Genomic DNA, 12,113 nt, shown 5'->3' on the forward strand with positions numbered 1-12,113 from the left:
CTTCCACAGCACGTGCAGAAACTGCCTTCTTGACCTTTGGACCAACTCTTGGTCTCACCTGCTCAGTCCGCCAGACTGTCTTCACATGCAGAGGAGGTCTCTAACTCGCCGAGGGTTTGAGACCCATCGGCTGACCTCACCTGGCCGATGCCGTTTCCCAGGATTGTGGCCGCTGTCGCAAGCCGACAGGTTCTCGTGAGCCACAGGTGAGAGCTGAGTGTACAGTGGGGACCAAAAGCAGGGACAAACTACCCCAGAAGGAGCACAATGTGTCCCCCACCAGAGGTACTACCTCTCCCATAACATCCCGTGCACCCCAATGCGAGTATAGGAACAGAATCGGATGGGATACCCCCATTATGCACAACAAAGTGGCAACAGGAGAGCTCTACCTCTCTTTTAAATCAGAACCAGTGAAGGCGGTGAAGGTCCTGTGTGAGTGCCTGGAGGCGGTTGGAGGATTGATGGCGGCCAACAGATTGAGGTTGAATCTTGACAAGACAGAAGTACTGTTTTGGGGGGGCAGGGGGAGGGCGGGTGTGGGGGACTCCCTGGTCCTGAATGGGGTAACTGTGCCCCTGAAGGACCAGGTGTGCAGCCTGGGAGTCATTTTGGACTCACAGCTGTCCATGGAGGCACAGGTTAATTCTGTGTCCAAGGTGGCTGTCTACCAGCTCCACCTGGTACGCAGGCTAAGACCCTACCTGCCCAAAGACTGTCTTGCCAGAGTGGTGCATGCTCTAGTTATCTCCCACTTGGACTACTGCAATGTGCTCTATGTGGGGCTACCTTTGAAGGTGACCTGGAAACTGTAATTAATCCAGAATGCGGCAGCTAGACTGGTGATTGGGAGTGGCCACCGAGACCACATAACACTGGTCCTGAGAGATCTGCATTGGCTTCCAGTACATTTCTGAGCACAATTCAAAGTGTTGGTGCTGACCTTCAAAGCCCTAAACGGCCTCGGTCCTGTATACCTGAAGGAGCGTCTCCACCCCCATCGTTCAGCCCGGACACAGAGGTCCAGCTCCGAGAGCCTTCTGGCGGTTCTCTCATTGCGAGAAGTGAGGTTACAGGGAACCAGACAGAGGGCCTTCTCAGTAGTGGCGCCCACCCTGTGGAACACCCTCCCTTCAGACGTGAAGGAAATAAGCAGCTATCTTATCTATAAAAGACATCTGAAGGCAGCCCTGTAAAGGAAAGTTATTGATATTTAATGCTGTATTGTTTTTAACACTCGATTGGGAGCCGCCCAGAGTGGCTGGGGAAACTCAGCCAGATGGGTGGGGTATAAATACTAATTATCATCATCATCATCATCATCATCATCATTAATTTACCTTAAAACAAAAAAAATTCCTTCCAGTAGCACCTTAAAGACCAACTAAGTTAGTTCTTGGTATGAGCTTTCGTGTGCATGCACACTTCTTCAGATACACTGAAACAGAAGTTGCCAGATCCTTCTATATAGTGAGAAGGTGGGGAGGGGTATTACTCAGAGGGGGGTGGGAATGGGTGATTGGCAGATAGCTGTGATGAGTCTGTTGACGACCCTTAACGACTGCAGTAGGTCTTACAGGAAAAAGCAAGGGGTGAGAAGGTGAAAAATGGCTTTGTCATGTATAGTGAGATAAGAATCCAATGTCTCTGTTCAGGCCAGGTGTCTCCATGGTTTTAAGTTTGGTAATGATTTGCAATTAATTTACCTTAATATTCAAGGTGCCACAAAACATTTTGTGGTTCTGGGCCACAGCTCAGCAGTAGTGTGTGTGTGTGCTGCATATATATATATGGGGTGGAGAATCTGTGGCTCTAGGTCGTTGTTGGACTCCAAGTCCCATCAGCCCCTGCCAGAGGGCCAATAGTCAGGGATGATGGGAGTTGAAGTCTGGTGACAGAGGGATCCAACTGCCCCCATCGCTACTTCATAAGGTGCTGCAAGACTTCCCCCAGTACAGTGGTAAGAGATCTGCATGGCAGTGCAGAAGTCCTCTGGCTTCATCCATGGCACCTCTGAGGATCAGGAAGGAATGTAGGAAGCGCCCCAATATTGAGCTGGCTCCATTATTCTACGTAGCTCATAGAATAGAATAATAGAATCATAGAGTTGGAATAGACCACAAGGGCCATCGAGTCCAACCCCCTGCCAAGCAGGAAACACCATCAGAGCACTCCTGACATATGGTTGTCAAGCCTCTGCTTAAAGACCTCCAAAGAAGGAGACTCCACCACACTCCTTGGCAGCAAATTCCACTGTCGAACAGCTCTTACTGTCAGGAAGTTCTTCCTAATGTTTAGGTGGAATCTTCTTTCTTGTAGTTTGGATCCATTGCTCCGTGTCCGCTTCTCTGGAGCAGCAGAAAACAACCTTTCTCCCTCCTCTATGTGACATCCTTTTATATATTTGAACATGGCTATCATATCACCCCTTAACCTCCTCTTCTCCAGGCTAAACATGCCCAGCTCCCTTAGCCGTTCCTCATAAGGCATCGTTTCCAGGCCTTTGACCATTTTGGTTGCCCTCCTCTGGACACGTTCCAGTTTGTCAGTGTCCTTCTTGAACTGTGGTGCCCAGAACTGGACACAGTACTCCAGGTGAGGTCTGACCAGAGCAGAATACAGTGGCACTATTACTTCCCTTGATCTAGATGCTATACTCCTATTGATGCAGCCCAGAATTGCATTGGCTTTTTTAGCTGCCGCGTCACACTGTTGGCTCATGTCAAGTTTGTGGTCAACCAAGACTCCTAGATCCTTTTCACATGTACTGCTCTCAAGCCAGGTGTCCCCCATCTTGTATTTGTGCCTCTCGTTTTTTTTGCCCAAGTGCAATACTTTACATTTCTCCCTGCTCAGTATAGCCCCCCCAGGGCTCAGGCTACTTGGAGATGCCAGAATGAATTACAAAGTAAGGCTGTGGCGTTCGGGACTTTCCAGTTAAGAGAAAAGCTGAGTAATTTTAGAAGTTTGGGAAATTACACATGGCTTGGGATAGGTCCGTTGGTAGTGCATGACACTGTTAATCTCAGGGGTTGAGGGTTCAAGCCCCACATTGGGAAAAGGATTCCTGAATTGCAGAGAGGTGAACTATAGATGACCCTCCTGGTCCCTTCCAACTCTACGATTCCAAGTGGATGGAGAAAAGATTTTCTTTCTCTCTCACAACACTAAAACTTGTAGACATCCAGTAAATGTTGGGAGATTGAGGACAATGACAAACCTGGACAGCATCTTAAAAAGCAGAGGCATCACCTTGCCGACAAAGGTCCGTATAGTTAAAGCCATGGTTTTCCCAGTACAGTGGTACCTTGGGTTACATACGCTTCAGGTTACAGACGCTTCAGGTTACAGACTCTGCTAACCCAGAAATAGTACCTCGGGTTAAGAATTTTGCTTCAGGATGAGAACAGAAATCGTGCTCCGGCAGCACGGCGGCAGCTGGAGGCCCCGTTAGCTAAAGTGGTGTTTCAGGTTAAGAACAGTTTCAGGTTAAGAACGGACCTCCGGAACGAATTAAGTACTTAACCCGAGGTACCACTGTAGTGATGTATGGAAGTGAGAGCTGGCAGCCAAAGAATTGGTGCTTTTGAATTCTGGTGCTGGAGGAGACTCTTGAGAGTCCCATGGACTGCAAGAAGATCAAACCTCTCCATTCTGAAGGAAATCAGCCCTGAGTGTTCACTGGAATGACAGATCCTGAAGCTGAGGCTCCAAGACTTTGGCCACCTCATGAGAAGAGAAGACTCCCTGGAAAAGACCCTGATGTTTGGAAAGATGGAGGGCACAAGGAGAAGGGGACGACAGAGGATGAGATGGTGGGACAGTGTTCTCAAAGCTACCAGCCTGAGTTTGACCAAACTGCGGGAGGCAGTGGAAGACAGGAGTGCCTGGCGTGCTCTGGTCCATGGAGTCACAAAGAGTCGGACACGACTAAACGACTAAACAACAACAAAAAGCCCCTCTTGACAAAGAGCACTGTTAAACTGTGGAACTCCTTCCAGCAGGAGGCAATGGCAGCCATTCTTCCTTTGTCTTCCATTCCTCTGTCTAACCCTCCCATTCATGGAAGGAAGGGGCTATCGGGGGCTACTGGCCACAATGGCTATTCTTGTGCTTGGGTTCTGCTTGATGGTCGGCCACTGTGAGAACAGGATGCTGGACTAGATGGACCACTAGCCTGATCCAGCAGGCTTTTCTTAGGCCAGGATTGCACCTTCTGGATTGAATCCTGCATGCAGCGGGCCCTGGAGAAAATGCTGGAGAACTGATGCCAGAGTAGACAATTTTTGCACTCCATGGGCAAAAACCAAGGTTACTAAAGGCAGGTTCCTCTCTGGTTTCTCCTTACGTGTTTTTTTTAAATGGGAGGGCGTTTTATTCCCCCCCCCCCCGCACCCCCGATGCATGCTCCCATCCCCATTATATTTTAAGAGAGAGTTCCCTGCGCGATGATCTGCGCTGTGGCGAAACAAAGAGCAAAGTCGGTGGGTGGCAACCGCAGCCGAGATGCAGAAAACGAGAATTATTATTTTTTATTAAAAAAAAATATGAAAATCAGAGGAACCCTAAGAGGGGCAGCTTGAACTCCTTCGCCCAGACGCCCCAACTCCAGTTCTGCGCCTGGCCACTTCTGCAGCGCCCTTGCTTGCGCCGGCCCCCTTGGATCGCGGCGCACCTGCTGGGGGACCCCCCACCCACCCAACTCCCAGTGCGCGCCCCCCCTAAAAAAAACAACACACCACCACCCAAGCCAGCTCCGTCCTCCTCCCGTCGGGCGCCGATCCCCGGCTGCAGCCGGGGGAGGAATACCGCGAGAGTTGCAAGCGGCTTCCCTCGGCCCGGCTGCGAAGGTAGGGAGAGGGGGGAAAGCGCGCACGGGGGGTGGGCGCATGGTTGTGCTTGTGTGTCTGTGCAAGTGTGTGCGAGTGTGCGGGCGACGTGGTGGCGGCGGCGGCGAGGGGGGGTCTCCGCGCATGAGCCGGCGGCGGCGGCGAGGGCGCTTTGGCCGTGCGCATCGCTGTGCGCGCCCGGGCCCCGCCGGCCGAGCGAGCGAGAGGAGCGCGCTGCCCGCCCGCGCCGAGGTAAGCCCGGAGCCCCCCGCCGATGCCCGGCCCTCGCCTCGCCTCCCTCCGGCCCTTCCCCACCCGGAGAGGGGCTTTTACTCCGCCCGGTGGCCCCGGCTCGGCCTCGCCGGCCGCCTCCCCACGGCTCGCCCGCTTCCTTGCGCCCCGCGGAGCTGGAGAGACCCCGGGCGAGGAGGAGGAGGAGGAGGGCGAGGGGGCCAGCAGCGCCTTCCCCAAACCCCTCTCTCCTTCCCCCCACCCCTCCCTCCTTTTCTTTTCCTCCCATCCCTCTTTCTCTCTCTCTCTCTCTCTCTCTCTCTCTCTCTCTCTCTCTCTCTCTCTTTCTCCTCCTTCTACATAAAAAGTCGCCATTTTGCTTCATTGCTTTTCCTGGGCTTTTTAATTAATTATTTTGTATGCCTTCCGCCCCCCCCCCCTTTCAACACCGCCCCGCGCTCTCGCCCCAAAGAGGGGTGGGGGGGTGGGTGGGAGGCAGATTTCCTTTTCTTCCTTTCGGTCTATTTATATGTCTTTTTCTTCTTTTTCCTCCACCCCCCCACCCCCTCCGCACCTTATTTTGCATGCGCGGAGATCAAACGATCGCGGGTGGAGGGCGGCTGTTGCTGTTGGTAGGGGGTTTATTTGTGTGTATATATGTGTGGTTGTTGTTTTTTTCAATTTCTCGGATTCCCCCCCCCTTTTTGCAACCCTCTCCCTTCCCAAACCCTCCTGCTGCTTCTCGCCCGCTGCAAGATTTTAATTTTTTTTAAGCAAGCGAAACACCCATCTCTCTCTCTCTCTCTTTTGCATTCTCCGCCAGCGCTGCATTTCCTTGATTATTCGAGCTTATTTTTTGGTAATTGGGGAAGGGAAAGAAGCGGGGGGGGGGGGGCAACAGAGTTTGGAAATGTGGGAAAGGAGAAAGGAATAGCAGAGGAGGTTCGGAGCTTGGCTGCTTTGGAAAGCTCCTCTTGGAAGTGGATTAGAGTTCGGTGAGCCTGTCTTCTCTCTCGCGCCCCCCCCCCCAATTGCAAACTAAGCGGCCTCGCCCCTGGGCAGCGACAGGTGGTGCGACCCCCCCCCCCCTTTCTCCAACACACATATCGTGCGCTTGGTGTTAGGCACGCTTGCCGGACGTGCTGCAGAGCGGAGAGGTGGGTGGGGCCCAGGTGAAGATGCTTGACCTACCTGGTCAGGTCACTTGGAGGTCACGAGGGCAACCAGCTTTGGGGGGGGGGCTCCTGCCCTGCCCAGAGGTCAAGGTCAATGGTGTCCGAAACTGAGGACCTGAACGCCTTTCTCCTTAATCCGTGTGATCCTGGCTTGAGCGCATGGATGCACAAGTGCCTAGATTGAGAAACTGGCATTTTTTTTGGGAAGAGGTTTGCAACCTGAGCCCTGGATCCCTGGCAGTGATGCTGCAGCTCCCCGTTGCAGCGCACCTGCTTTCGGGGCTGGGCCAAAAGGCGGCGACCCTCCTGCTGCCCACAGGCGGACCTCGTCCTTTGGGACTCCTGGCGTGTCTCAGATGCCTGGCCCCTGGGCCATGCCTTTGCCTTGAGGCACTTTTGTGCGCCGTGCAGCAGCGAGGCAACTGGAGGGAGATGGAGCGCGCAGCGAACATCGCCGTCTTCTTGGCGGGCTGATAGGAAGACCAGCGCAGGCTCACCCCGGTCCAACCCCTAGATAGGGCCGGGAAAGGCTCCCTGGCTGAAACCCCCTGGGGAGACGCTGCCAGTCAGTGTAGACAGTATTGAGCCAGGTGGACCAATGGTGCGACTCAGTGCAAGGCAAGCTGCTTAATTCGGAAACATGAGAACTGGGGCAGTTTTAGCCACAGAGCTGAAGCACAGAAGGTATCCTGGTCAACTCCAAGTAGGGGTGGGAATGCCTCCTGCCTGAACCCTGGAGGGATGCTGCCAGTCAGTGTTGGGCTATGTGAGCCAGTTCTCTGCAAGGCAGAATCTGATGTTCCTATGGGGGCTGGAGGCTCTGAAAAAGGAAATAGAGATCTTGGAAGAGGCTGCGGAATTATAAGCCTCGCCTGCACCCGGTCACCCCATTTATTTGGCAGGGTATATGGGTGCTAACGAAACATTTCTGCTTTCGGTTTTGATCCCTGCAGTATACACTTTCTGCTGCCTCTTCCTCAAAACCCACCTTTCGTATCCAAACCTAAGCATCCTGGAAATTTTCTATACAAGATGGGACCATCAGCCGCCGCGGGTCACAATAGCTAAGTCGAACCTCCACATTCAAAGGCAGTCTATCTTTCAATATTAGTTTGGGGGGGGCGCATTTTGCTTTTGCATTCTTCTGGTTTCCCTGGGGGCACCTGATGGGCCTGTGTAGGAAACGGGATGCTCAGTTAGGTAGACTTTTTGGTTCGATCTCGTTGGGCTTGTCTTAATGTGTTAACTGCATTTTCTTTCTTCGCCTTTTGGTATCCTTCTATCTCTTTGTAAGCTCCTTGGGGCAGGGACTCCCTCTTCCCTTCTGCTCATATTAACTGTAACGTGCCGCATGGATTAATGGCAGAATGTCATCTATGTAAGGCAAGTTTTCAGGGGTATTATCCATCTGGAACAAAGCTTGCCGTCTAAACTTGATGTCTGTGGTGGAATATTTTGCACGTCTTGCAGAAGCAAGGCTTGGAGTCATATGAGGATGCTGTAGTTTAATGATGGTTCGATTTGTTAAGTGCACAGCTGTCTTTGCCCGTCTCAGGGTGGTAGTCAACGAAGTTTTACTCCGAATAGACCCATTGAAATTAATGGACCAAATTCAGCCATGTTCATTCCTTCCAGAGGATCATGCGCTGAGTAAAACTTAGTTGAATACAGTCATACCTTGGCTCCCGAACAAATCGGCTCCTGAATGATCAAAACCTGGGTGTGAGTGTTCTGGTTTTCAAACTATTTTTGGAAGCCGAATGTCCGGCGCGGCTTCCGATTGGCTGTAGGAGCTTCCAATCAGCCAATCAGAAGCTGTGCTTTGGTTTCCGAACGTTTTGGGAGTCGAAGGGACTTCCGGAACGGATTCCGTTTGACTCCCAAGGTACGACTGTACCACCCTAAGAGTCTTGGAGGGTAGGTCACTATTATTTCCCATTTCACAGGGAGAAAAACTGAGGCTGACAAATGTGCAGATGTACCTAAGACTACAGAGTGAGCTCCAATCCCCGGGCAAAATATTTGCTGAGTTCTACTGATTATTTGCTCAGAAAGTTTTTTTTAGAAAAGGATAAGTCGTATAGAGAGTCTTGGAATTCCTGGGCATTTGTTCCTCCTTTAGTTCCTTTCAGAAATGATTGATCGGCGGCATTTAGCGTCCTTTAAAATTATCATTACGGTGTTTTCACATTTGCCTTTTTACGCCTGCTGGCAGCGCGGTGTGGGAGGCGATCGTTAATCCTCTGAGAAAGGAACCTTGAAATCATGGGATGCGCACACAGATTTCCCGTTCAACTGATGGAGGGGAATTATACCCGTTTTAAAGCTTATCCGTTTAAAAGTGCTGTGCACGGAATCTGTTCCATTCAAAACAGGTTCTTTTCTTTTTGTCCCCGTCCCCCCCCCATTTTAAATGCAAGGTCTGCGGAAGCAAGGAAAAGGAAAAGAGTCCGTTTTTAATTTAATCCAGGCTTGGGCGGGTGGGTGGAGGAATAGAGCTCTCTGTGTCCAAGAAGTTTGGTTGTAAGAAACTCACACACACACAAAACCCCCACACCAAGAAAAAAACTCTACATATCTTGCATAAAATGAAAGGGAAGGGAATTGTAGAAATCAGTAGGAGGCTAGGAAATCATTCTCCTGTCGCACAGACCTATGTTTACTGCAGCAAACAACTTCCTAAACTGTGCTTTGCCTAGTAACCCGTGTGTGTGTGTGTGTGTGTGTGTGTGTGTGTGTGTGTTTTTAACCCTTTCCTCGCTGTCATTTTCTCCCCTTCAACACGTTCCTTCCAAGCCATCTCTCCCCAAACATCATCACAAAGTTTGCAAATAAATCTGGTGGGGTTTGTGCAACAACTCAGACAGAGAGATGGTTGGAGGAGTGCAACAGTCAAGGGGAAAGGTTTATATCCCCAGCCTGCCCTCCCTGCTCACTTGCCCAGGGATTCTCCTGTACAAATGCCCCCGTCCTTTAGGGCATCTGCTTCGCGTGGTCAGAAGGTCGAGAGTTCGATTCCCAGCATTTCCAGGCAAGGCTGGCAAACTCCTGTGTAAAATATCCTGGAGATCTGCTGCCAGTCCGTGCCAGTATTACTGAGCCAGATGGATCAAGACAGCTTTCTGTGGTCTTATGTCTTGTATTGCAAACATGGGTTTGGGACATTCTGCTTTAGGAGTGGGGCTGTCGGGAGTTGAGATCTTGTGTGTTGGCAAACTTGGTGCCCTGGACGCCTCTGCTGCCAGGCAGGCCAGTTCCCTGCCTAGGATGGGGCAACTGTAGACCTTGCTGGTGTTGCCACCTTAATGATAGAGAGACCTGCATCCTCGTTGAGATGCCGTTACCAGGGCACTTGGGGCAGCCTGCTCCAGACCTCCATAACCTGGAGATTCTCCCAAGCTGAATAATAATGATAATAATATCCTGCCCATGTGGCTGGGTTGCTCCAGCCACTCTGGGCAGGTCCAACACATAAAAACAATATACAGTGGTACCTTGGTTCTCAAACTTAATCTGTTCCGGAAGTCTGTTCCAAAACCGAAGTGTTCCAAAACCAGGGCGCGCTTTTCCATAGAAAGTAATGCAAAATGGATTAATCCGTTCCAGACTTTTAAAAACAAACCCTAAAACAGCAATTTAACATGAATTTTATGATCTAACGAGACCATTGATCCAATAAAATGAAAGCAATAAACAATGTACTGCAGTCACACAATCAGTCGCTGAACCGGCTTCCACTCAGTCACAAATACAAAACAAAAAGAGCCGCAAAAACAAAAAACCCAAAATAAATAGCAAAAACAGATAGACCTCAGCGTAACACTCAAAACGGAAGTGTGGCACTCAGATTGGAAGGGTAACTCTCAAATCGTCATCATAACACTCAAAACGGAAGCATAATACTCAAAACGGAAGTGTGGCACTCAAATCAGAAGCATAACACTCAAAATGGAGCATGTTTGGCTTCCAAAAAAGTTCGCAAACTGAAACACTTCCGGGTTTGCAGTGTTTGGGTTCCAAGTTGCTTGAGTAGTAAGGCGTTTTAGAACCAAGGTACCACTGTAACATCAAACATTAAAAACTTCCCTATACAGGGCTGCCTTCAGATGTCTTCGAAAAGTTGTATAGTTTTTCATCTGTTTGACATCTGGCAGGAGGGCATTCGCTCAGCGCTGGACCTCAGTGTCTGGGCTGAACGATGGAGGTGGAGACACTCCTTCAGGTATACTGGACTGAGGCCGTTTAGGGCTTTAAAGGTCAGCACCAACACTTTGAATTGTTCTCGGAAGCGTACTGGGAGCCAGTGAAGGTCTTTTAGGACACTTAACTTAATGAAAAGTATGCAGGCTGTCAGTGTGGGACGTCACCTGAGTGCAAGGCCTCCGTGAAGTTTCAAATATCCTCTTTTAAAAAATTAACATTAGCGAACATATGTGCACTTTTAAAAATGATTGTTAATATTTTATTAAGAGATTTTCAGTTAAAGGAAATAAAGTGGAGAAAGAGAGAAAGAAAGATGGAGAAAAACATTGCAGTGTTTTTTACAATATTTGTACTTCTGACAACAAATTTTAAAACAGAACTGGCCTGCGCTTTGGTGCAAAGCACTGGCGTTTATTGACGTACTTGACTTTAAAAACACAGACATACTGGAAAAATTGCACAATATTTTACTAGAAACATTTGAAATACATGAATGTTTGTGGGGGGGGGGGAACACCCACAACAATCGAAGCTTAAAAATAAAATATTTATTAAAAACAGAACCCACAAAATGTTTATTGTTCCAAATTACACAAAATTAGCTGAATGTATTAATGAACTGAATTAGGAAGAACAGACTCCTCAAGACAGTCATAGAAATACAGGCCAGGTATTGCTTTGCGTGTTTACTCGGAAGCAAGTGCCGCTAAACTAAAGGGAGATTACTTCCAAGTAAGAGTGCATGAGTTATTTTACAGACAATGCAGTTTACGATAGATGTTGCTGCTTAACACTGGAGCGAACCAACCAAACCACTTATTTCTGTTAATAAAGATTGAGGAAATGGGACCAGAACACTAAGCAGATCTATGGCAAAGTAGATCGAATCAGTATCTTTACTACACCGCAGCAAGACAGGTTGGTAACTAGGGGTGGAGCAACAGCAACAATAATGTGATTTAAAAATAATCATAACACCAGACCCAAACCTGGAGCAGCCAAACGCTTTCTGCATTTAAGAAATGAGGAAAGTAAAGGTAAAGGGACCCCTGACCATTAGGTCCAGTCGTGGCCGACTCTGGGGTTGCGGCACTCATCTCGCTTTATTGGCCAAGGGAGCCGGCGTACAGCTTCCGGGTCATGTGGCCAGCATGACTAAGCCGCTTCTGGCGAACCAGAGCAGCGCACGGAAATGCCGTTTACCTTCTTGCCGGAGCGGTACCTATTTATCTACTTGCACTTTGAGCTCACCCCGTCGCGGGGATTAGAACTGCCGACATTCTGATCGGCAAGTCCTGGGCTCTGTGGTTTAACCCACAGTGCCACCCACATCCTAAGAAATGAGGAAGCAGACAGTCTAATTGGTTATCAGTACAGTGGTACCTTGGGTTACATACGCTTCAGGTTACATACGCTGCAGGTTACAGACTCCTTTAACCCAGAAATAATACCTCAGGTTAAGAACTTTGCTTCAGGATGAGAACAGAAATCGTGTTCCGGCGGCACGGCGGCAGCAGGAGGCCCCATTAGCTAAAGTGGTGCTTCAGGTTAAGAACAGTTTCAGGTTAAGAACGGACCTCCGGAACGAATTAAGTACTTAACCCGAGGTACCACTGTATAGGCTTAGGGATTCAGGGGTGCTGAATGAGGACCCCCCCCCATTTTCAAGGAGGGT

At 49.7% G+C, this 12,113-nt stretch overlaps 1 protein-coding gene across 1 annotated transcript in view; it reads left to right on the forward strand.

The window, feature by feature from the left end:
* Positions 1-4,894: 4,894 nt before the first annotated feature.
* The window catches only part of ZNF512B (zinc finger protein 512B), a 39,637-nt gene continuing 32,418 nt past the window's right edge, over positions 4,895-12,113 (forward strand). The window contains 1 exon segment of the mRNA XM_028735468.2: positions 4,895-5,081. The gene's annotated coding sequence lies outside the window, so the exon portion shown is untranslated.

Source organism: Podarcis muralis, chromosome 5 (genome assembly GCF_964188315.1).
Source record: "Podarcis muralis chromosome 5, rPodMur119.hap1.1, whole genome shotgun sequence".
NCBI classification, from domain to species: domain Eukaryota; kingdom Metazoa; phylum Chordata; class Lepidosauria; order Squamata; family Lacertidae; genus Podarcis; species Podarcis muralis.